Source organism: Mauremys mutica, chromosome 9, assembly GCF_020497125.1.
Source record: "Mauremys mutica isolate MM-2020 ecotype Southern chromosome 9, ASM2049712v1, whole genome shotgun sequence".
NCBI lineage: Eukaryota > Metazoa > Chordata > Testudines > Geoemydidae > Mauremys > Mauremys mutica.
The window spans coordinates 21,563,402-21,589,462 of NC_059080.1; the positions used below are offsets into that span (position 1 = coordinate 21,563,402).

At 42.9% G+C, this 26,061-nt stretch overlaps 1 protein-coding gene across 8 annotated transcripts in view; it reads right to left on the reverse strand.

Moving 5' to 3' along the window:
• The window catches only part of ARHGEF9 (Cdc42 guanine nucleotide exchange factor 9), a 306,568-nt gene that overhangs the window by 110,190 nt on the left and 170,317 nt on the right, over nt 1-26,061 (reverse strand). The window contains exon 1 of one of the 8 annotated variants that reach the window (XM_045031346.1): nt 6,751-6,769. The exons of the other annotated variants lie outside the window; for them this stretch is intronic. The gene's annotated coding sequence lies outside the window, so the exon portion shown is untranslated. Of the gene's footprint in view, nt 1-6,750; nt 6,770-26,061 lie in introns of those variants that run through there. 8 annotated transcript variants of the gene reach the window in all.

The window sequence follows — 26,061 nt, forward strand, 5'->3', positions numbered from 1 at the left end:
GAACTGCGCAGAGTGCAATGACCACAGCTGAATGTACCTGACTTACCTCCCTTTCCTCACGGTGGTTTTATTTCTAGCTAATGCATCTTTTCACTGGTACAACTCACAACTGAGGTTGAAAAACAGGCTTGGCAAGCCACATCCCCACTATCCAGGCTAATATCATTTTGTAATTTGAAGAAATTAATATCAATTGCTGCAAACATCTGAGATATTCACTGTGGGGAAATGGCTGCTAAGTATACCCAGTAAGTACCCTTCAAAGACATTACATAAGGAATTTTACTAGAGGCCTAAATATGTACTCCCAAATAGAAATAAGTGGCTCCTAAGGAGCTGTTATAGTCCAGTGAGTCAGTCTGCATTTAAACAACCACTATGAAAATGATCTCCAGTGGGTTCATTTATTTTGTTTTATGGCCCATTTCTGCAAAGAGAAATGCATGAGACATAAAAGTGGTCTCCCTTTCTTTTCATAGGTCCCTGTTCATTTTACATGGCATCCGTTTTTCATGAATCATAGAACGTCAGGGTCGGAAGGGTCCCTCAGTTATAACATCTTTGATCTAATTCTCCCAAAAAGATTTTCAAGTGATTTTATGGGTGGGGCAATTGCCTTCTGTTAGGACTGCACTGATGGAGTAACAGAAACTCTGTCAGACCTGTGACTTCCGGAGAGGAACCTGTGTCTTTCTCATACTTCTCTTTTAATATAGTTGGTCACTTTCACTTTGGTATTATTATTCCTAATTATGCCTAGTTGAGATTTAAGTTACTACTGTAGTTAATTCTAATTTATCTGTTCTCTGTTTTCATCCGAATAGTTAAAAGAGATATTTGGTATCACATAGATCATGAGAAAACCACAGCATTCATTAATTCATTATGTCCTGTGTCTAATCTGAGGAAGCTCTCAGTTTAACAAGGACAGAAAAAACAATCCTTTCATGAGGTTTATCCTTATTCAAATACGGATAGGCATAAGCAATCAAATATGACAGCTGTCAGTTACTGTCCAATGCAGGGTGAGTGTCACTATTACTGCCGAAGAGTTAAATACAGGGAAGAAAGCCCTCCCCCCAATTATCTCCACAATGGATCATACCAGCGCTGTGAATGAATCTGAACTTCCCTGCATTCTGGACGGTGTTTGAATCAGGATGTAGGGTTGGCCAGACAGAAACTTAGATGGGAAATACAGATCCAGCTCTGAGGTTTCCCAAAGTTCAGGGATGTGTGGTTCTGAGGCTACGTTGGACTCATTATGGAAACGGAAGCCCCATCTTGTTAGCTCTTTGCTTGGGGCCTTTGCCTTCATACCTGAATGTAAAGCAACTAGGATTGCTGTGATCACTATGCAAACAATGATTAATGAGAGGGGCCAGCTATGAAGTTTGAATCCAAAGTATAGGAGAGTTTAAATACGGGCAGTTGGGTTGATGCCCATCTCTCAGATAGTCAGAAATCTCAAGAGAATGCTTAATCACTTGAGATCTGCAGCCCAGTTTCTTCCCCTCAAATGTAGCACTAACAAGGTTGCCTACCGCCTTTCAGGACGCTGTGTCATTTTGGCAGCAATACGATGCAACAAAAGATAACTCCCACCTCTAAGGCAGCAGCACTATTAGATGACCTTGAGTGCAGGTTCAGGTCACTGTCACACGGACTGAGAACAGGTTTAAGGCCCCAAAGCATGGGGCAAATATGCACAACAACATGTCAGAAGTGGGAAGATGTCTAGCAAAGCAGTGAAGGGGCTGATGCTACTGCTCTCTAGTTAACATCTTCATTAGTACTGAGCTGGAAGAGGTGGGAAGCAGCACGGTAAGAACATCTGCGGACGATATGAACAGAGAGGACCACAAACACCGCCGAGGACAGAGAAATAACACACCAAGGACCTAGAGGCATTAGAAACTCCAAGCAAAAGCCTGTTTAAAAAATGAGATTGAATTTAAATGCAAATGAATACATCTCAAGGTAAATAATCCAACATGCATATTCAATGGGAGAGAGACACTTGGAGAGCAGCAATGGTGAAGGAGGCTCAGGGGGCAATAGTGGCCAGAAAATTAGACATGAGTTTGAAATATAATTTGGCAAGGGAAAAAAGGGGGGGAGAGAAAATTGGTGAGATTTTAGGGTTGCACATGCAGAGGTACACACTGTGGCACTGGCAGAAGGAGGTAATAGTTCCTCCCTATATCAGTGGTTCTCAACCAGGAGGATATGCACCCCTGGGGGTACACAGAGGTCTTTCAAGGGGTCCATCAACTCATCTAGGTATTTGCCTAGTTTTACAACAGGCTACATAAAAAGCACTAGCGAAGTCAGTACAAACTAAAATTTCATACAGTGACTTGTTTTATACTGCTCCATATACTATACACTGAAATGCAGGTACAACATTTCTCTTCTAATTCATTTATTTTATAAAACTATATGGTAACAATCAGAAAGTGAGCAGTTTTTCAGTAACAGTGTGCTGTGACACTTTTTTGTATTTTTAGGTCTGATGTTGTAAGCAAGTAGTTTTTAAGTGAGGTGAAACTTGCGGGTGCACAAGACAACTCAGACTCCTGAAAGGGGTACAGTAGTCTGGGAAGGTTGAGAGCCGCTGCCCTACATGACTTGGGTGAGACCAAACCTGCATTCAGTCCTGAGCCTCTCATTTCAGAAAGATATTGACAACATGGAAGGAGTTTAGAGAAGAGCCACAAACAATAATCAGGGGAGCTGGACAGATTTATGTCTAAGGAACGAGTAAAAGCCCTAAAGTTTGGTTAAACCACAATTATGGGGGAGGTGATGATAGTCTATAAAGAGGAACAGGGAGGAGGAATTATTTCAGGTGGTACCAGTGGGCATAACTAGGAGACACAAGATGTCACCCTAAGACGGTGCCTGAAGTTGACGGGCAAAGCTCCACTAGTGATGGAGCATATTGGCACTAATGACATTGCATCTCACAGGGTGCAGACGACTTCAGGGAACTTGGAAGGGTGCTGAAGGAGAAGAATGTTCAACTAATTTTTTGGGACACCCTTCTTGATCTGTGAGTGAAGCAAGACAGAAGGCAGAAGATTATGGAAGTGGACAACTGGCTAGGTAAGTGCTGTAGGACAGAGGAGTTTGGCTTTGTGGAACACTGGTCCCCCTTTTATGGGGAAATGGAGCTGCATAGTTCAGATGGCCTCCATCTCAGCAGAAGGGAAACCAATCTTCTTGGGGATGGTCTGGCTAGAGTAGTCAGGAGGGCATTAAACTAACAATAAAAGGGGAGGGTGAAACAAGGGAACAAACGAACACTCATTTAGCACAAAATCAAGATATTGAGAACAAAATTAATCAAGAAACTAAAGGACATGAAGAAAAGAAAAATTTTAATTGCCTGTACACTAATGCCAGGAGACTGGTTAAAAAACAAGAGGAACTGAAATGGCTGATTTAGGAGCATAAATTTGATGTGTTGGTATTACTGAAACCATGGTGGGTTATTTGCATGATTGGAATGCTAAAATTAATGGGTATGACCTATTTAAGAAGGATCGGTTATGCAAAAGAGGAGGGGGACTGGTATTCTATGTTAAAAATGGCATTGTCTGTTTTCAAGTCACTGACAACTTGGAAGAAAATTATCTTGAATGTTTATGGATCAATGTCCTAACAGATAACACACAAGATGGAGGACTAGCTGGTGTCTGCTACAGACACAGGATGACTGACTCCTTAAACTCCTGTCTATTACATGTAGAGGAGTTTTCATGGAGGACTTCAATCTGAGTGACATATAGTGGAGGGCTCATGCTGCCAGTACTAAAACATTCTCAAAATTTCTAAATACTATAGATGACAAATTCTCTAACTCAAAAAGTGGTGATTCCAACATGGGGGAATCCTTTATTAGACCTTGTCTTGACAGATGAAAAGGAATTGATCACAGAACTAAATACAAGTAGCCATGACTTGATCACATTTGTTATATGCAAACAGAGTGAATTCCAAACCAGTAATATATATACTTGTTGTTTTAAAAGGGCCAATTTCACAAAGTTGAAAACAATTTTGAGCCAAATCAGTTGAGAGAAATAATTTAAAACAAGAAGTTTGAATAATAATTGGGGATTTTTTAAGAACATTTTATTAGATATCCAAAAAGACACAATGAAGAAAGAAGGTCACATTGGTTTAAAAAAACCTAACCAAGCTTAGAGGGAAAATGAAGACATCTATCTATCTATCTATCTATCTATCACAAATGGAAGAAAGTGGAAGTTAATAGTAATGAATATAAATCACAAGTCAGAAAACTGTATACACCTTTACCCTGATATAACGCTGTCCTCGGGAGCCAAAAAAATCTTACCGCGTAATAAGTGAAAATGCGTTATATTGAACTTGCTTTGATCTGCCGGAGCGCGCAGCCCCCACGCCAGGAGGGCTGCTTTACCGCGTTATATCCGAATTCGTGTTATATCGGGTCGTGTTATATCAGGGTAGAGGTGTACAATTGATAAAGGAAGCAAAAGCATACAAGAACTACTCTTTGGCCAGCAGACTTAAAGACGGGAAGAAGGAACAAAAAGAATCCTAACAATGGTATTGGTCCATTACTAGATGGAAATGGTAGAACTGTCAGTAAGAATAAAGAAAAGGAAAACAATGTTCGATAAATATTTCTCTTCTGTATTGGGAACAGTTTATATCACATGAGAATGATGAAACACTTTCTCATACACAGTAAATCAGGAGGATGTTAAACAGAAGCTGATAAAGTTAAGACATTTTTAAATCAGGAACTCCAGATAATGTGCATCCAAGACTTTTAAAAGAACGGGCCAAGGAGCTGACTAGACAAGTGGTTTTCAAACTTTTTTCATTTGCAGATCCCTAAAAAATTTCAAATGGAGGTGCGGACCCCTTTGGAAATCTTAGACAGTCTGTGGACCCCCAGGGATCCATGGACCACAGGTTGAAAACCACTGCACTACGCCATTAATGTTGATTGTCAATAACTCTTGGAACACTGGGGAAGTACCTGAAGACTGGGAGAAACCTAATACTATGCCAATATTTGGAAAAAAGTCAATAACATGAACTGAGTAATCATAGGCCTTCTGCCTGACATTGATCCTGGGCAAAATAATGGAACAGCTGATATGGGACTTGATTAAAAAAAATTAAAGGGAAATATAAAATGAAGAAAAATTTAAACTGAATTCCTAGAAAAATGTCCTAATAACAAGATTAGTAGTAGGAGCATTGGTTTGTATTACAGCAATGCCAGAGGTCATAATCAGCCCAGAGGTCATAATCAGCCCAGGGTTCTATTGCGCTAGGCCCTGTACAAACATAGTATATAGGTCCTTCTCCAAAGATCTTGCAATCTAATTTAAGGATAGGCTGAGAACAGTCTCCCGGGGGAAGTGGTGAAAGCCCTGAGATTATCTGGGGCATTTAAAACTAAACTAGAAAATGCACTAATAAATATGCAACAACAATTGTCACGATTACAGTATTATTATTGTAAGCCCCATGTCAGAGAGTTGCTTCGTTATCCAAATACTCTCTAAAAATCCCTGGTTTTGGAGCACCCAAAGATTCTCCAGTCACAGGACCATGTATACAGAGTAATCAGAATCACAATTCTCCAATCTCAATACCGTAGTATTCAGGTACTCTATATAGGTGAGCTCTACGCAGCTACTTCTGTAGTATAGATACCATCTTCTCAGAGTTTCCATCTCGCCCCTGGCAACACCAGCCTCCTGTTTGCTTTCCTTGTACACACAGTGCTGAAAGCTCAGGGCAATTCTCCACAATAACTTCCTAGACTCCCTCTGCTTCCAGGTCAACACACTGAAGCACTTTTGTCTTTCTTCTACTGTTCCCGCATGTGGGGTCTAGCTTTTTCCACCCTTCTTACTTAGCACTTAGAGTTCCTTAACCACATACTGGCACTCTCACTCTAACAGACAAAAAATAATCAGGTTTCCATTACAGGCCTTGGAAATGTAGCTCCTCCAATAACTCTTCTGTCTTAATTCAGCTGCCATTTAAGGCAAGTGGAGTTTTCAATGGGTGGAGGGTCAGGCCCTCAAGTCATCCTAGTTTAAATAAACAAATAAATAAATATTCAATATATTCAAAAAGTCTGCAATGTATTTAAATAAAGGAGTCTGCACTACAACAGATCCCAACTCAAGCCATTATTTTCTCAGGACTAGAACTTGCAGAAATAACCTCCAGGCTCTCTTCCACTAGGGCAGGGGTCGGCAACCGGTGGCTCGCGGCTCGCCAGGGTAAGCACCCTGGCAGGCCGGCCCGGTTTGTTTATCTGCCGCGTCGGCAAGTTCGGCCGATCGCGGCTCCCACTGGCCGCGGTTCGCGGTCCCAGGCCAATGCGGGAGGCAGGAAGCAGCGCGAGCCGAGGGATGTTCTGGCCGCGGCTTCCTGCCTCCCGCATTGGCGTGGGACCGCGAACCACGGCCAGTGGGAGCCGCGATCGGCTGAACTTGCCGACGTGGCAGATAAACAAACCGGGCCGGCCCGCAAGGGTGCTTACCCTGACGAGCCGCGAGCCACCGGTTGCCGACCCCTGCACTAGGGCCTCATAGAGCAACTGGGGAAGCAGTGATTCAGTTCTTGCAGGAGTGTCCATTTAAGAAATTAAAACGTGTATCTTTTGTTGTTGGGGTTCATTTGTTTTAGCCTGATACTGAGGACATCCTGGAATAGAAACAGTCTTACCTGATGTATCACGTCTGCTATATACAGGAGCTGGTAGGAGGAATCAACTTTGCTAGTTATTCATCGCTGTGGGCAAAATGTGCACAGTAAGGTTTTTCCCCTAAATCTTTTCACACCGCCCCAGAATACATTCCACACCCCTTCCAAGGGGCCTGCCCTCCAATTTGAGAACCTCTGTCATATGCCTTACACTAGTGACTGCTACTGGAGATTCTCCTTTGTCTCCCAGGGCCAAGCCCACCCTGTGCTTTTGGAGCAAGAACATCCTTCCTCATTGGCACTGTGAATTTCTGAGTGGCTTTGCTGTACAACACAGCAACAACTGTGAAATTCCTTGGGGAGCAGAGATTTGTTACTGAGAAAAGAAAATTCTTGCAGTTTTAAGACAGCAGGATGCATTAGAAATCTCACAAGAAAACCAGTTCTTACAAGTATTCCAGCCTGATTTCCAGGCAAACAAAAATTGTGGCCCCAATTCAGGAAAGCACTTATGCACGTGATTAATTAAGCCCATCTCTATTCGGAAAAAACACGTGCTTACATGGTCCCTGAAATAGGGCTGCTTTCCTGAATAGGGACCTAAATTCAGACTGGATTTTGAAATCTTATCTGAACCCAAATGAAGATCTCTGTGCTGTAGGCTGACCCACACTAATGTAACACAGGTCACCTTTTGTGTTACACTGTATGTACTGCTCTTTTTTCTACAGTGGTCTGTGTTGTTGAGAAGCTCTGCAGCATGTGACGTGCAAATTCTTCATTTTGCTGCATTTGCCATTTTCCTAATCCACCCCATCCTTCCATTTCCCAAATCCCCTTCTGTCCTTCCGCTGCTTTTCATTTATCTTAATGCTATTCCTTGCACGCTTACAGAAGCATTTCAGTTGCTTTGGCCCTTCTGAACTTGCAAATTTAATTTAAAATGACTGCAGATTGCACCCGCCCTTTTTAAATATCTCCAAGACTTTTTCTTAACACAGTGAGGGGCTCATAAACCAAATTAATTTCAATTGGCTACGTCTTCAGCTTCTTGGTTTGCAGCTTTTTTCTTTTCTTTCTTCTAAAGCATAATATTTTGGAGCTACGACCCGGGACTGCAGATGTTCATATGGTTAGCTGCTCAGCAAAGATTTCGGTCAGAATCGACAATATTTTTGCAGCTGCTTTCATACAATGTTATGGCTTTGAAAGTAACAGCCCTGGAGGCTGAATGGGAGTAGTGGGGAACTGTACCAATGGCAGTTCTCAGAAGCATTCTGTCTCTGAAAGAGTGAAGCAGGCACTGAGTGGGTCCTATACTTCCCTTTTCAAGATGCAGCATGTGTTCTGTTTAGAATCAGCCCTAGTAAGGCCAGCCGCTGGTGTTCAGCAGGGCTCCCCCAGAACTGCACACACTGATAACTTCAGTGGCTGAGCGATAACCCCAGTTTTCCTCACCGATAACCCTAGCTACTGAGTGATAACTCCATTGCCCTCCAGTGATACACTTCATGATAACCCCAGCTGCTGCTGAGTGATAAGATAAAAACAGGGGAGCAGTGCGAGAAAACTGACAGAACACCCAAATATGCAGCCCTGGCCATGATGAATGTTCCCGTAGGATTAATCTGTTGTTAAAAAAACCCACCACCACCCTACTATTGTATCGGCCAATGGCCTTGGGATGTCTGTGTGGTGAAACAAGCATGAGGTTTGCCTGGCTTGAAAAGGACAGCAGTACCCGCAAGGGGCAATCACACCAGTCAGAATGCCTGGCAGTTCTAGAACTCCTTCTGTCCAAAGCACTTTGCAGAGACAATCCCGCAGTCCTCTCACAGGCAGAATTCCCATGCACTTCACTCAGGGTGTTGCTCACACAAGGACGGCAGGATTGGACCCAGATATGCAAGGATCCTTTTCACCCCTTCCTCTCTAAAGTATCGCCACCTCTAGGATTGAACCCGGCAACACTTTAATAGCGCATCACACTACTACACCAACATTTTTCGGCAGAAAATGAAGAAGAATCCTAGATACCAACAAATCTCAAACTATCATCCTGGGATCATTCCTGGTCCACAGAGCACTTGCTGGTAGTCTACAGAGAGCTGGCTGGTCACATGGTGCGACTGCTCCTTGTTTCCAGCTGCTAAATCTCATTAAAAGACAGCTAAAATATACTCATTGCTTCCTTAATGCTACTTTTGCATGTAAACAGCTGCTGCGGTTCCTACCGGAATATTATCTGAAGGATAATGGGAGGTGGTCACATGATCACAAATAGTAGGTGAGGTGTCTACCAGATTCTCTAGTAGGTTGTGGTCCATGCTGTGAAAAAGTGCGTGAATCACAGCTATCTCCAGTTAAAACTGAGGGGGGGAAGAGGGGGATCAAGGGAGGTGGAATGTAGTTACCTGAGTAAGAATTTGGTCAGTAAATGGCAACTTAACACCTTGACTTGCACACAAAGTGATCTTTAATCACCACAGCTCATCAGAGTCTTGGCTTTGTGACGCGTGCACAACATAGATAGGAAACTTGCCATTTTTCTCCCTCCTGATTTACTTTTGGTAACTTATTTCCATGGCCGCATTCTCAATGGGGATGGGCTCAGCTGTGAAGGTTTGATCCAGTTTTGAATTTTCCCCAAAGTTTGAAGGGGGTGCTCCAAATCCAAGGTTCCATTTTGGACCCATCTCTTCTCAGTACTGACTCCGTTTCCAGAGGGGAAGCATAACGAAGTAGGGCTGGTCAAAACCATTTGAACAAACGGTTTTTGTTTGTGTTTGGGCTTCCTTTCTTTCTTGTTGAAAAATGGCCTCTTTTTTAAAACAAAAAATGTCACACACAAAAAAGCTGTTGAATTTTCTAAAACTTTTGGTTTTCACAAAAACTTTTGTAAATTTTTTTTACTGAAAACACTGAAATGGCCATTGAAATTTTTCATTTATCAAAACAAAAAAGCTTTTCATAACCGTTGCATAATGGTTTTGATAAAAAATACATTTTTTTAAAAAATGCCAGCATTTTCAAAATATCTAAAAATAGGTCCATTCTGAGTGCTGCAAAGTGGAAATAACTTACAAATTTAAATGTTTCCCTTATTTATTTTTACTGGTTCTAAATATGAGTATGGTAATTAATGTGATCCCACTGGTGTCACATACCTCCACTGTATCCATTCAGAGCTCTGTTTACAACACCATCTTGTCAAATTACTCTATAATTAAGGACAGTTAATTAGTTATGGTTTTGCCAGGGATACTGAGCAATTCTAGTTAACATGACAGAATTTGCTGTATTGGTAAAACATGGACTAGAGCAATGCAACAGGTGGAAAATCCAGTGTCAATTCCTGAGGCCCTGTGCTTCTATTAGTTTAATGGCCTCTGCCTTTAAGCCTGGCTGTGGCATCAGTATCCAGTTGGTGCTGTACAAAGTTGCAGCAGGAACTGCTTTCTCTGTGTATTGCATGCTGAAGTCTGCTGCTGTATATTCTTACTAAACTAGGACAGGCTAGTCAGTTATTTGCTTATCCTTGGACGACGATTGTTCCTAGTAAGATGTGGACTCTTACCCTGCTCTCGAGGAAGCAGGAAAGGACCAACCCCAGAACGTTTTATCCAACTGTCTTAGATTTTAGTGATCTGGATAAAACTGGACCCAAATCTACACAAATTCAACACCCAACTGATGAGACTTTTCAAGAACAGAACCAACACTGTCTGGAAATAAAGACAGAGCTTTCCTTTACATCTCTGCTTTCAACCAGCTCCTAGGACTGAAAGGGTGAGGACCGGTCACTCATCAACAGGGCATCCCCAATCAGTGCTTCGGACCATCGCCATCGCTATTCCCCAGCTCTCGCTCGTAATGACAGACTTCTTTTTTTTTTTTTGGCTATAAATAACTAAAATGCCACAGAACAGAGGCAGGGTGCAAAAGTTCAGCTGCAGCCAGTTGAATGGATAGTGCTGAACACAGTTCCATTTACATGAAAGCCAAGGCAGCTGAAAGCTTCAACATAGAGCCCTGCCAACTCATTTGTTTTCATCTGTCCCACTTTCCCTTCCCTCCCGAGGTGCTCATGCAGTATTGGGTTGGAGACGGGCACAGTGCCCAATCCTGCTCCTGCTGAAGATAATGGCAAATCGCCTATTGACTTTGATGGAAGTAGTATCAGGCCCATTTGTTGGCAAGCTTCCCCGCGTTGCTATCGCTATGCCAATGCACAGCAGTCCCAAACTTCCCTGCTATTCCAGTCCAGGTCACCCATCGACCAATAGCCCTCCTCGTGCTGCCCAAACTCCAACTGCAACACTCATTACGATTCTGTATGTCAGTGCACCTCCGTTGTGGCCTGCAACTCCTCTGCTTTCTAAAAACTCTGTAGCCCTCCTGATGGCTTCCAAGCTCATGTCACAGGATGAGTGTGGTGACATAGTGAAGCCATCAAGTCTCCTTTATTGAGCAGACTGAGCCCACCAAAACCTGTCAAGAACTAAAGCTGTATAAGAATCCATTGCAAACATCCAAATCCCTTGATATTGTTCCAGCAATATTACCAGCAAAATTCTTCTCCTCTTGAATAAATATCCCATTATATTTGTCTTTAAATTTCTTTTCCACAACTTTCCAAATCCCTCTCATTGTATGGAAACATTCCCACCAAATCGCCTCCAAACTCTGGGGGGAATGCTCGTGACTTAAGCTAAAAGTTTGAGAAACTTTCCTTCACAGGCTGATGCTTTCCAAGAAATTACTCTTTGCTGTTAGATAATTCAAAGCCACTGGAAAGGTCAGAAATATAGCAAGCAGCAGAAAATCTGAATCAGGGCTGGACATGGGAGTTCTGGACTCTAAGGCCCTGGTAGATTGCAAAGAGCAAGCACTGAAATGAGAGACTTGGGGTTGAAGAAGACCATCTCTAGTCACAAGGGACAAATATTTAGATGCCTACACCCTAAATCCTAGGGGACATTGGTCTCAGACCAATTGCATGCAGACATGTGTCCAAAACCACAACCACAATTGGCACTAATCACCTCCCTCATTGGCATCCATTAGCCAAGATGCCAATGACCGAATGGACATGGACTATACAATGAGCTATCCTTTCATTGACCAAAGTTAGCCCTACAGAACAGGGTTGAGGCACTTTGCAAGGTAGGATAGAGAGTGCGTGAACTTCTTGCCTGAAAGCTACCAGTATGTCTGTCTTCAGGATACACAGAACATTTCAGTTTCCAGGGCAAGACTCTAATACTTTTCGGTTACAAACAAACCACTTGTGACACAGCTGAGCTAAAATATTCCCCCCACTATACCTTGTAAACTATCTTTGTTTAAAAACACAAAGTTTCCCTGCAAAACAGAAAGCAATGCCAAAGCAGAGAGGGCTGGGTTAGTCACTAACTTCCTTGAGGGGGCAGCAAGTTATTTGTAATTCATTTAAGCTCTTCAAAAGATCAAGATCAAATATTCCAAGTGACCATCACCTATCTGGCTTCCTAACACTTAATTTAATAATTACTATGATATTATTTATTTTATTCTATCATATTATAAATATATATGTATTTAGAATCATCAGCTAAACAGGTCCATGAGATCACAAGGACCACTTTGATCACCTGTCCGGTGCCTTTCAGTCTCAATTCCCTCTAATATTAAATCAGGTAATTTTTTACCTTCTTGTTTTTCTGCAGCGATGCCACAGGAGCTGTGGAAAACTATCCCTTTCCATGGGAACCCTGAGACTCAAAGGTGGGTACCTCAGATGCAAGAGTCCTGTACCACACCTGTTGCCTTGGATTAGTTTTTATCTGAGCTAGGTTGTCAGGTCTTCGGGGCATCATGTAATTCTGCAATGTTATATAAATACGTAATAATAATAATAATAGTTAAATAAATAACTCTGGGCTAAAATCTGGTTCATATAGTGGTGTCAGCCTGGGTTTTTACAAATTCAACCCTATCACAAAGGGGTTTAATTGTTCAATTTTCCAAAATCCCTGGTATGGTTGCTTGATAACAGAGAAACCATTAAAGCCACTAAATCTGATTCTACCACTTGCACCACTTTGAAACCAGCATCACTCCAGTGGAATTACTCCTGGTTCATACTAATGAAAGAGAGATCAGAATCAGCCCCTCTGGTTCCAGGGTAGGGGTGGCCTATCTTCCCTAGAAGACTCATGCCATGAGATGGTATTTCAGAGGCCCTCAGAAGTTTAGGGAGAGTCTGTTCATTCTTGGGTAATCGACCAACCATTTCAATGCCTATCTAATCCAAACTGGATTCTTCCACTGCTAATCACAACAAAGTAACATCAATGGCATGGTATTCAACACTGTAAAAAATTACCATTAACAACAAATAATCTGTAATAGACATGCACACGCTCCCCACCTGCCCATGCCCACAGCCATGCCCATCAAACCCATACACAAACCCATGCAAATACATATGCACACAAACACACGCACTCATGCAATCTGTTCCATCTGAGCATTGGAGGACCATGTAACATATCACAATTCCCTCTTAGGATGCAATGTTTATGGAATTTATCATAGATCTGTTGTGTTAAACATGGTACTATAACTTTGCAGGATGGTTTATTGAGACAAAAAATATAAAATATGGTTCCTTCCCTTAAGAGCTAAATGAGATGGATCTAGAGGATGAATCTATAGAACGAGATCTGCTCTCAGGGACACAAGTTTAAATCTGAAGCTACTCCACTAACTTCCTATGGGCCAAATCTTGCTTTCAGTTATAAAGTGGAGTTTCTCCAGATTTACCTTGGTCTAGCTGAGAGCAGGATCTGACCCAAAAGAAGGAGTTGGAAAAGGAGAGACAACGGCTAAAGCAAAGAAACACCATGTGTAATATTGTAACCAATAGGAGTCATATGCGTTCTGATATTTTAAGCAGCGAGTGCAAGAGATTTAAAGTGCATTTTAACAGTTAATTAGGGTTGCCAACTTTCTAATTGCACAAAACCAAACACCCTTGCCCCGCCCCTTCCTGAGGCCCCACCCCTGCCCCGCCCCTTCCCTGAGGCCCCACCCCCCACTCACTCCAGCTCCCCACCCTCCGTTCTTACTCTCCCCCAACCTCACTCACTTTTACTGGGCTGGGGTAGGGGGTTGGGGTTAGGGTTAGGGTTGGGGTAGGGCCTGGGAGGGCGTTAGGGTACGTGAGGGGGTTCAGACCTGGGGCAGGGGGTTGGTGTGCGGGGGGAGGTGCAGGGTATGGAAGGGAGTTAGGGTGTGGGAGGGGATTCTGACCTGGGGCAGGAGGTTCAGGGTGTGGGCTCTGGCTGGGTAGCACTTACCTCAGGCGGCTCCTGATCAGCAGTGCAGCGGGTCTAAGGCAGGCCCCCTGCCTATCCTGGCTCCATGCTGCTCCTGGAAGGGGCCAGCATGTCCGGCCCCTAGGCGGAGGCACAGCCAGGCCATTGGCACCACCCCTGCAGGCCAAGGTTCCTGGCCAATGGGAGCTGTGGAGCTGGCGCTTGGGGTGGGGACAGCGCGCAGATCTTCGCCACCCCTGCGTCTAGGGGCTGGACATGCCGGCCGCTTCCAGGAGCAGCACGGAGTCAGGGCAGGCAGGGAGCCTGCCTTCGACCCGCTGCACCGCCGACCGGACTTTTAACAGCAGTGCTTACCGGGGCCGCCAGGGTCCCTTTTCAACCAGGCATTCCGCTAGAAAACTGGATGCCTGGTAACCCTACAGTTAATCCAATTTAATAGACACTGCTCTGGTTTTGGGGCCTTTAGATTGGGAGATCCAGATCTGCATCTGCAGTAAAAGGGTCCAATTTCTTTGCCTGACAGCAAAACTCACTGCAAAACCATCTAATCGCTCCAGATACCTGGCGCTTTTATTATCTCTTGTATTTTCATACTGAGTTGGCTTGGTCCTTTTCTAAGAAGCACTTAAATGGGAAAGATCTATGTACTGTTACTTCAATGGGAGGGATTTTTCCTCCCATAACTTATATGAAAAGAGATCCTTGGGTGGTGCATTAATTAGCCAGTTTCCCACACTGCCACCAACACCGATCAGCTCTTGTAGACAAAAAATACATAAGCACCTCTTCCAGAGACTTGGAACAAACCAGACAGTAATAGAATGCCAGAACAAAACCCAGCTTTCCTATCAGGTGCCAGGAAAATTCTCTGCCACTCAGCCCTCCTCATAGCGTGGGTATTTATTTATTTATTATTTAGATTTGGGCAATGTGCTCTGTCATGTCTCAGGTCCATATACAAAATATGCAAACATCTTTCACAGAGCCTTAATGACCACTCAATTCACACTCTGTCAGACCAGTGGGAGAAGTGAATTCCAGAGCAGTGTATTTTCCACTGAGAAACCTTGGACAGTTAAATCCAAGGACTGCTATCTTGTGCACACACAACAGTGGCAAGAGAAGTTCACAGGGTGAGAGGAGAGAGGTGACTCCCAGATAACTGGGACCTCAGCCAGCCACAGATTTATAAATCAAAATCAACACTTTAAAATGTACCCAGAAAGGGATTAGAAACAACTCTGGTTGCAGGAAGACTGGTGCAATTATTTTCTGTTCAGCTGGTACCGCCTAACAGATGGGTTGCTGCATTCTGCGCTACAAGTCATTTTCTAGAGGACTTTAAGCAGAGCTCCACAAAAAGTGCATTAGAGTGATCCAGTCTAGAACAGGACAATGCAGAGGTCACTGTGCTGCGCTCAGGACCCAAAAGAAAATGTCGACTTAGTCTGACATATGCAGTGTCTGTTGTAGCCATGTCGGTCCCGGGATATTAGAGTAAGAAGATGGGTGAGGTAATATCTTTTATTGGACCAACTTCTTTTGTTGAGAGAGACAAGCTTTCGAGCTTACACAGAGCTCTTCTCAGGTCTGGGAAAGGAGTGTCACAGCAAAATGCCAGGTGGAAGGGATTGTTTAGCATAAGTAGTTAACACATAGTTCAGGGGACCATTCATGGTGAAGTGGCCCATTAACACCCCTCCAGTCACATGGAGGAAAGGAAAGAGAGGGAAAGACAGCTGGGGTGGAAGGTTGTTAGGGAACTGTAGATTGTTGTAATAAGCCATAAAGCCAGTGTCTCTATTCAGTCCATGATTTTTAATGTCTAGCAAAGTTATGAATTTAAGTTCCCAGGCTCGTCTATTGAAAGCGTTATGCAGGTTTCCTTTGAGGATGAGGACTGATAGGTGAGATATAGAATGAGTGCTTTGTGCAAAGTGTTCACCCACAGATGATATGGTGTTTGCCTTTTATCATTTTCCTGTGTGAGTTCATTTGAGAGCATAGTGATTGTCTGGTTTCACCCACATAATTGCTATTGGAGCACTTAGTGCACTAGATGAGGTACATCACATGTTGTGATAGGCATGTGTAGTTCCCATGGATCTTGAAAAGATGTGTGTGTGTTGGGGGGGGGTGAGGGTGGGGGTATTGATCATTGTATTGTGGAGATATGTGCAGGTTTTGCATCTGTTTCTGGCAGGGTCTGGTGCCACTTTGAGTTGGTGTGTCCTGGTCTGTGGGGAGCTTGCGTCTGATGATGAGATTGCAGAAGTTGTTTGAAGGTCAGAAAAAGGAGTTCAGGAAAAAATTATTTCAGGATGGGGTCCCCATCGACTATGGGTTGTAGTTGTTTGATGGTAACCTATATGGGTTCCAGTGTGGGGTGGTAGGTGACAGCTAGGAGTGTGCAGTCAGAGGGGGGGTTATTTCTCTGTTGAAGCAGGCTCTATTGGGGTATCAATACTTTTGAAGATCTACGCCCTAGTCCTTTGCTATAATTATTAGACTGACTCCCTCTCTTTAAAACTAGCAATGCTTTTAAAATATTACATTGATGCAATGTAACCTTTTCTTTTTCTTAATTTAAAATTTTTCTGTCCATATTACATACCCAAACCCAACAGAACTGCACTAATGCAAGAAACCTGGAAAGTGAAACTGACTAAAAACAGAAAGTGAAATTGACCAAACCTAGTTTCACTGTACAAGCTGAATGAAATGCAAAGGTAAACAAATACCATTGATGATGAAAATATTAATTTTAAAAAATCCTTCCTTTAGAGTGCACTAAGTGTTAATAACACAGGCTTTAAAAAAGTATATTATATTAAACTGGCAATCTTCCTTCTACTTGTGCCTTGCAGAGAAATTTCTTCGGATTGTTTTTAGACACCACTGCCCATCCCCAACATCTTAGCAGATCTATCAGCTCTCCACAAGATGGATTTTGTTTATTCTAACCAGGCACAGGAGCAATGAAATCAGTGCAACACCGGCCCCCAAAGCTATGATGCTTCTGGGTTTGCTGCTGCAGAGCTCAACGGCTATTGTTGAAAAGGTAGCTGTTTGCTGCCTAGTCTTTCCCAGCCCTCAGTGTTGGGAACAATACCAGATTGCGCAGGGCACAAGGGGCATCTTGCATACAAAACCAGGATAGTTCAGGGTGACACAACAAGGTAATTCTTTGATTAAAACCTGCAGGAAGTTTTCTGGTTTGTTTTTTTTTAGTCGTGTCTAATTCTACCCTTCTCAATTGTATTTCTAGAAAATTAGTGGCTATAGTTTGCACTAAGAACTATACCTTTTGTTGCTTTGATTAATTTCCAAACCTGTCTATTAGGAAGAGTTTCCTTTTCTGTTTTGTTTTATGTGCAACAAAAATACATGGTTCAATCATTATCCCATGCTCAGAGGTTTAAGCAAAGGATAACAAGGGCCACAAGAACATGTGAACGCACATCTCCCAGTTCCCCACTATCATTAAGACAAGCCTCTTGGTTTGCCTCCTTTCATTGTGTTCATGATACAGAGAAAGCAAACAGTTCGTCTTTAGCCGCAAATGCAGATACTAGCCACAAGCAGTGGGGAGAGTGGGGAATACTGCAGCCTACCAGGAGGATTAGCATATTAATAAACCAGGAACATACCATATTTAAATAAAAATGGGGGAAGGACAAGATTGGGAAGAGCTGGGGTGGATGGTCAGATGGGTGGGCGAGGGGCATATCGGATGCCTGCCAAACCTGTCAGTATGTCATTGGCTTTAGAAAACAACATGCCAGTCTCATGCACAAGGGAGACAGGAATAGAAAGGGTTTTGATTAAGACAGGCCAGAGCATAGGCTGTCCTCATACCATCACCATTCCCAGTCCACACATACTAATAGCCGGGTTTGTTAGCTTTCCAAAGCTAGCTGAACGCTTTCTGACGCCCACTCGCTCTAACTGCACAAACACCCAGCTCAGCAAATTCTTCTCTCTTCTTCTTCATCACTTTCTTATGAAAAGAAGGTGAAGAAAATGACAAGGAAAATCTCCATTCAATAGACTATCAACCCGGCTCCACGTCGTGAGCTAGCATTCGAGGGTTTGTTCTCCTGATCCCCAGGACGCACAAATGAAACTGATTCACCAGCTAGGATGACTTAACCCATTTGGATGGAGAGTCACTGAGGGAAGGGGCAGTTCCAGTAATCCCCCTTAGAATGATAGAGCCCATTCCCACATACAGGCAGCCCTGTTCCTCATTAGGTTTCACACCAAGTCCTTTCTTTTAATGCTTATTTTCTAACCACATTAGACACATTTATTATAGAATCACTGTCATTAGAAATAGAAGACACCTAGTTAGCCATCTTAGGCACCCCCAACACATCACTGGCTAATGCCTCTGTGTTCCCTACAGTACAGGCCCATAAGTAATTATAACAATGCCTTTACCAGGGAGGTCAGTTTGAATGACTGAGTCACATGTAGTGATCATCTTACATAGCGTCTTAGCAGTTGCTGGAACATGATAACCGCATTCTAGTCCTGAACTGGAGTTCTCTCTCACTTGGAGAGTAAAATATGGATTTCTCTTGTCCCTCCTTGAGCCTAAAAAGGCACCAACATTGACTACTCATTAATAGATCAATCTTGAGGGCTACTTGGTACTAGCTCAGTACCTGCAAGGGATCAGGTCTCAGGGCTAGGTGGTTTTGTAGAGAGTCAAATCACAAGTAGGTTCTCTAAAGAACTCATGTTCTCCAACTTCTCAAAACACCCACTGGAACTTCTGGCAGGAAAGGGCAGCCACGTTCTTATTCCATCTGGTGAAATCCTACTTATTAAAGACCAGCATGAATATTTATTCTGGCCACTTTTCCAAAGTGGTATTGACATGTGCATGTATAAGAAGCTGCACTTACACTACAAAACACAGAGTTTAGCAACACTATTCACAATGTATGAAGACCTACCGGAATCAGTGTATTCATCACTACTCTATAGTTGCCGTGGAACTTGTGACCTCTGCTTCGTATAGCAAATTTGGAGAATTCATTTAGAAAAAAGAAAACATGGAACTTGCACTGAGAAGGGGAAGATAATACAGCAGAACCTTGATTATCTGAACCTCTTATCTTAAACATGATAATTTCCTCTTCAGGTTTTAGATAAGTGATATTCAAATACATAAACAAACAGATGGCTTCTCTGCAACTGGACATCAGCACTTCAGCTAAAGTGCTTTATCATTGGGTCTTCACTTGAGATCCAGCGCTAATGCATTCTTGTCCTATTGAGCTCGCTGGCCTTGCAGACACTGGCTGACTGTCTATAATCGGCAGAAATGGCTAGCAGGCACCTCCAGTTACCCAAAAATTTTCTGCACCCTCTGAAGCCCTTGAGTAACTGGGGATCTCTAGAATAATGACCACAAACGCAATAGTAACTGTACAGTAAACTGGTGTATTGTGGACCTTTACAAAATCAAACAACCATGTATGCTGTTTTTAATAAAAGTGTTCACACATTTCACATTGCTGTCATCGTGATGGGCCAACCAATTCAGACAAAATAAGAACCCTTTGCCACAGACTCAAATTGAATCTTTTTTGAGGGGAAAAAAAGCTTAGTTATATCAGCATGAACTTACAGGTTCTAGCAAGATCTGAATCCCAGAAGCGTCAGAGCCCCGCAAAAAGGCAATTCTTGTGATATTTCTGACTTTCCAAGAAACCTATAGAATTTCATGTGGATTCAACCATTAAGATTCTATATAAGTGTCTACTGAAATTATTCTATAACGTATCAAATTAAATGGAGAAGGCTAACATCTTTACAGCTTTTTTTAATTGTCTTATAGAATTATAGAACAAAAGATATAATTTTCTATTAAATTCTGTAGGCTTGTCAAAAAAAACCCACCTATAGAAATATTTTCTTTTTCCATTAAAATCTACTGGATTTGTTTCATTACTTTTTTTTTTTAAGTTAGACAGACACATTCAGGGCTTTCCTGTGTGTGAGGTTTAAAGTTCAGCTTGCTGTGATCTAATAAAGCTTCAGCCATTACCTTTCATCAAACTTCTAGTGCTAACTATTTTTTTCCAGCTGTCAGGTTAAATGCTTTCTGCGTGCAGGAGTTCAGCATTTATTCTATTAGGAGTAAAGAATGATTACCCCATGCCATCATTCTTTTCTAATTTCCCAACGTTCTATGAGAGTTCCACTCCTTAGACACAGCAGCTTCTTCGGAGAAGCTAAAGTGAACTGCCACAACTATTAGACCTTGGATAGTCTAACATGAGTGTGATGAGGAAATGAAGCATGTTGTATGAGCATCCTGCCCACCTTCCCCTTTCTTTTAATTTTCCATAGATACTTTGCCTGACCAGTATACACCTACTTCCTACAAGGCTAGTGCTGATTTGAGCTGAGTGGTTTAGATCAGGGATTCTCAACCGGTGTACGCAGAGGTTTTCCAGGGGGTACATCAACTCGTCTAGATATTTGCCTAGTTTTACAACAGGCTACATAAAAAGCACTAGCGAAATCAGTACAAAGTAAAATTTCCTACAGCTCACAAGTTGTTTATACTGCCCTATATACTACACGCTGAAATGTAAGTACAATATTTATATTCCAATTGATTTATTTTGTAATTATGTGGTAAAAATGAGAAAGTCAGCAATTTTTCAGTAACAGTGTGCCGTTGACACTTTTGTATTTTTATGTCTGATTCTGTAAGCAAGTAGTTTTTAAGTGAGGTGAAACTTGGGGTAAGCAAGACAACTCCGACTCCTGAGAGGGGTACAGTAGTCTGGGAAGGTTGAGAGCCACTGCTTTAGATAACTGCAGCATATTCTTGATTTTTTTCCCCTATCGTTTATGTCATGCTGCTTGACAGCCCTAGAGACAAAAGTCCTCTAACATCTACAGAACCTGGATAGCATGGGCAGCAGCATTGCAATCTTCTCCCATGCCAGTCTGCCATTAGACCCAAAGAGTACTCTGCTAGGCTTTAGGATTAATTTAGTCTCCATGGCCATTACATTTTTTGCCTTGATTCTGTGACTTCCAAGATGTGAAACCATGGTAATGGTGATGTGGATAACCATCCATCAAGAAGTGGGCTCAGATCCCCACCTCCGGTCAACAGGCCACCAAGAAAATGGTAATAATTTTCAGCTACCACCAGCTAGGACTGGATTTCACCAGCAGTAGGGCTGCTCTGCTCTGCACCTGAGAATTCCCCCTGCCAGTGCAGGTACCTTCTAGTACGGGGGCTAAAAATCCTCACTCTCCACAGACCTTCTCTTTTCTATTCTACCTTATATAGGTTCTTATATTGTATTCATCATCCTGGTATCATTTGTAGACTGAATATGGCTCTGTGTGCATATCTAACTATATCATTCAGTTTTTGATGAAGCGCTTGATTGAATTCAGCCAGCCCAGACACTATGCTTTACAGACAGCAGGGAGACCCTATTGATGCCCTTCAATAGGAATTTTGCAGTGCAGCGCACCGACATGCATCACCCTGTTCCATGGGCTTACTGAGATCTCGAGAGCCGGGGAGCTGTACCTTTGGGTGCTTAACACTGCACATGCTCAGCCTCTCACAAGATCAGACCTCCCTCCGTAGCTGATCTCATCTCAATGATCCTTCATCTTCGCTTGCATTTCAAGAGGCCCTAATTGTACAAAACATCTCCTCAGACTTGCACACGCGTACCCTGCAAAAGCCTTAGCATCTTGCCCTCCTAACCTTCCCTCTCTGTCCATTTGCCTGCCTGCCCTTCTTTGGCCAATTATGCAGTCACTGATTTTATCCCGAGCCTCATTAGCACAGGATATAATACAGAAGCACATTTTCTTGTGTAGCTCTTGCACCTGACTGCAGAGTCAAGGTAAAAGAATTAAGTATTTATCTGGTGAAAGGAAACAAAAAAGGGGTGACTTCTAAAGCCAGGTTTCTGGGCTTTTCTTTAGCCCAAACACCAGTGACTCAGTAGAGTCTTTTGTGGTGCACCAGCTCCGGGTTTCATCTCCCCCTCCACTTCCTCCTCCCATAAAAAACACCTGACGATCACACTCCCTTCCTCCTCATAGATTGCAAAATAAAAATGCAGTAAAGACCTGGATTCAGGCAAAACTGGCAAAATGTCTCCCCTGCAAAGCATGAACATCCAGCCAATCTATATGAAAACTTAACCTGAAATCCCCCCACAGGCTGCCTCCAATTCCTCTGGCACCTCAAAAATCTCTCCTTGAGACACCAGATCTGGACTAGCAGCTCTGTAGCGGAAGGAACCAAGCAAGGTCAATACAGTAGACATTCACAAACCGCTTAGTGAGTTGACTTGATCCTTCATCAAAATATTTTAGCTCTTCTTTTAGCATAACACTTCACTGGCCATGACATGGCAGGCTGAACCAGTGTGACAAACTGTCAGAACAGATTTTTTTTTTTAAACACAAAAAGTTAAACCTAGACTTTAAAGGTAGAACTGGTCCACTGAGCCTCTGTTTCACGTGTGAAGTGCCTCCCGGAAAACTGAAGGAACGCAGAGTTCCTTGTGGTAAAAGGCCTCCCAAGAACAGGTTAGCACTAGTTGGGGATGATCATGCTAGCAGCAATGGTGGTCACATGAGTCCAGACTTCTCTTTTAAGAAGCCATCAGTTAATAAAAGTAACCACAAGGGCTACCAAAGCACCTGAACATTTGTCACTTTTCAAACAAAACTCCCTGACGAGAAGAGCTTGCCCTCTGATTCAATATAGTAACAACTGGGAATTATCTGAATCATTCCGCGGGCACCAATGACAATAACTGTTGCTACGGAAATAGGATCACAACAAACACAATGACCTATTATTTCTCACTCTCCAAAGTCATACATCACAGTTTATTACCACTATTGTATTGGTAATAACCTATTTACCACCAGACTACAGAGGGTGTCAAATCCAAAGCACTTTCATGTTCCTTGTTTCAGGCTGATATTGATATTGATGAGCTCAGTGATTCACTTTAAAGGATACGAGCTGACTTTAATGCCATTGGCAGCCTTTTGGGTCAAGTGCCAGGGAATTTTTATGGGAACGCCTCAATGTGATAATAAAATACTGTGTGTGCCAATCTGAGTGTGCATCATGTGTAAATCTGTGTGCAGTATCTGTGTGGGTATATCTGCCTGTCTAAATCTGTACGCATCTGAGATTTGGTGCACACACGCACATCTACCAAGCTCTGTGAAATTGAAACTTTGTGCACGTGCACACAATTTGTGAGCTTGTGTGTGTATGCTTGTGTACCAGTCTTTGTGCAGCTGCATGTGTATGTGAAAATCAAGGTGTACCTGCATATATAGTGTCTGTGCGTACACAGAGCTTCAGAGTAAGAGCACTTCTAGTTTCTTTGCATTCAGCTAGATCCCATTTTACAAACTGCACATACTCTAGGCTAGCTGGGTTGCCTTCCCAATGCCGTGGGAATGGGATGGGGTTTGGTGATTCTCACTAATATCAACTTCAGGAAGCCCAAACATTTTCCTTCTTACCGGGACTCAACTACAGTTTTATTGCTATGTGAAGCAAAATCTCCTTAGAGTAGGATGAGTAGTGTTACATTATTCTCTCATTACAATATGCTAGGCCAGAAAAAAACACCTGCCATAACTGTTGTCATCTTGCTACAGGCATTGTCTAACAAATAGGCAAGGTGCAACACTTGAAACTGCAGCATGCCAACAGCTAAGCATTAGTTGGCAGCCAATCCAGTTCCTGGTTTCTAAGATCCTGGATTCATTCCCAAATCCCTACATTTCTTTTTCAATATTCTCCCCCCATTGGATCCTTTAGGATTAGCAGGAATCCTGGAGTTTCAGCTCACAGTTAGAAAAATGGCTGACACTACTGCCGGTAAAGAAGATGGCAAGGAAGGCTGCTTTGTAATTTAAAAGCCAATGTGAAGCAGGAACACTTCCCGAACAACATGTGATGGGACAGAATACGATACAAATATAGGGGGTTTTGTAACAGAGAAAGGACAGGACACAGAGGTAATCGATATAGAAGGGGAATTTTTTAATTAGAATTTAGTGAGGCTACTGGACACAGACAGGACCCTGTAGTTCTGTCTCTCTAACTCGCTGGGTCATCCATAAATCCAAGGGCCTTCTGACCACACTAAAAGAACAAAAAGGCTTGGGATAGGTTCTCAAACTGCAAATGCAATAACTTTACCTAAGGCAGCTCCAACCCAGCAAGGAGCAGTAGCCAAAAACCTCTAATCTCACTCTGCTCACAGCCTGTTCAAATGTCCCAACTATTCATTTCTATCTATTTAGAGTTACATACCAAAAAGGACACCTACCACAGCTGTGGGTGCCTGACAGTTAGACTCACAATCCACACAAGCATCATCACCCAGCAGCAGACCAGAATTAACTTAACCAGCCACTCATTTAAAGCAGCAAGATATACCCACTCCTTGAGCCTGTACCTTCAAGCCTCCTGAAAAGCCCTAGCAAACAGGTGGTTTTTGTAGTGTGTCCTGAAGCTCATCAGAGTTGAGCTCTCTGGGACCAAGATGGGAAGCCTCTTGAGGCTAAGGGGCCCTGAGAGAGAACGCCTTGCTGGCAGCTCCATTTCTTCTAGCCTGAGGGAATTCCAGTTTACGCATGACGGCAGCTGTGGCCATATCACCTCAAGTAGGAAGGTCCCAAGTCATTTAGGGCTCGATCAGTGAAAATCAACAACGTAACCTCCCTACACAAACCAATAGGCAGCTAGTGCAGATCCTTCTGTTCAAGAGAAAAGGAAGAGAAGGACCAAACCCTGTATTTTTAAACAAAGTTTTAATTGGTGGAAGCCCCGGCTGGGACACTTAAAACTAGACTAGACAAAATACTAAAGAGGTGGAACACCAGCAACAATCCTGCACTCACAGGGAGATGAACTGAGTGATTTAATAGGTCTCTTCTATCTCTAACGCCAACAATATGATGAGTTCTAGATGGAAGCAAAATACCTTGAAAAGCCCAAACACCCTATTTTATCTGAAGAACAAAGAAAGAAATTAGTCAAAGATGACAAAATGCAAACAAAACAAGAAAAACAGTAAGTGGTGTAAAGTATATGTAGGTGGGGACAAATGTTCCCATTAATAATTAATCACAAGTAATTAATAATACAATTGTACAAGTACATGGCCCCTCTAATACCAAAGCATTTTGCAAAACTATAAATACAGAAACCACTTGTTCCACCACACACAGCCAATCACCTCTGGGACAGAACACAGGAGCTGCATAAGTGTCCACAATAATGCTGTGAGACAGTAAAGGATAGGAAGTGAGGAAATTGCTAATTTTGATTGGGATTTAAAAGGAATTTAATAGAGTTAGGCACCCAAATTCCATTCGTAGTTGGTTTTTGTTTAATATGGAGATATACCTATCCCATAGAACTGGAAGGGACCTTGAAGGTCATTGAGTTCAGTCGCCTGCCTTCACAGCAGGACCAAGTACTGCCCCTGACAGATTTCCCCCTCTCTAAATGCCCCCTCCCCCGACTGAACTCACAGCCCTAGGTTTAGCAAGCCAATGCTTAAACCCCTGAGCTATCCCTCCCCTAACTCCTTTATGCTCCTTTTTACTTCCAGCCTTTAGCCTACAAGGGAATTTTAAGGCAGACAGAACATAGTTACCTACAGTTTTGCCAGGACACTGGGGCTAAGAATCTTACTCTGGCAAAACAGTGCCACAGAGTCTTTAGTGATCACGAGTGACCAGAATCTCTCTCCTGTGTCTCATCCAAAAGGCAACACGTTGCCCCCAACCAGAATGAGCCCTGCTTAGCTGGCAAAATCCAAGACTACACCCTGAGGCAGCCACATCTAAGTCCTGCGCAACTGTGATCAAACACTGTGAGTTGGGATAGGGTTTAGGAGGCAGCTCCATTTCTCCACATACAGAACTACCAACACTCACCCTGAGCCTGTGTTGGGGAAAG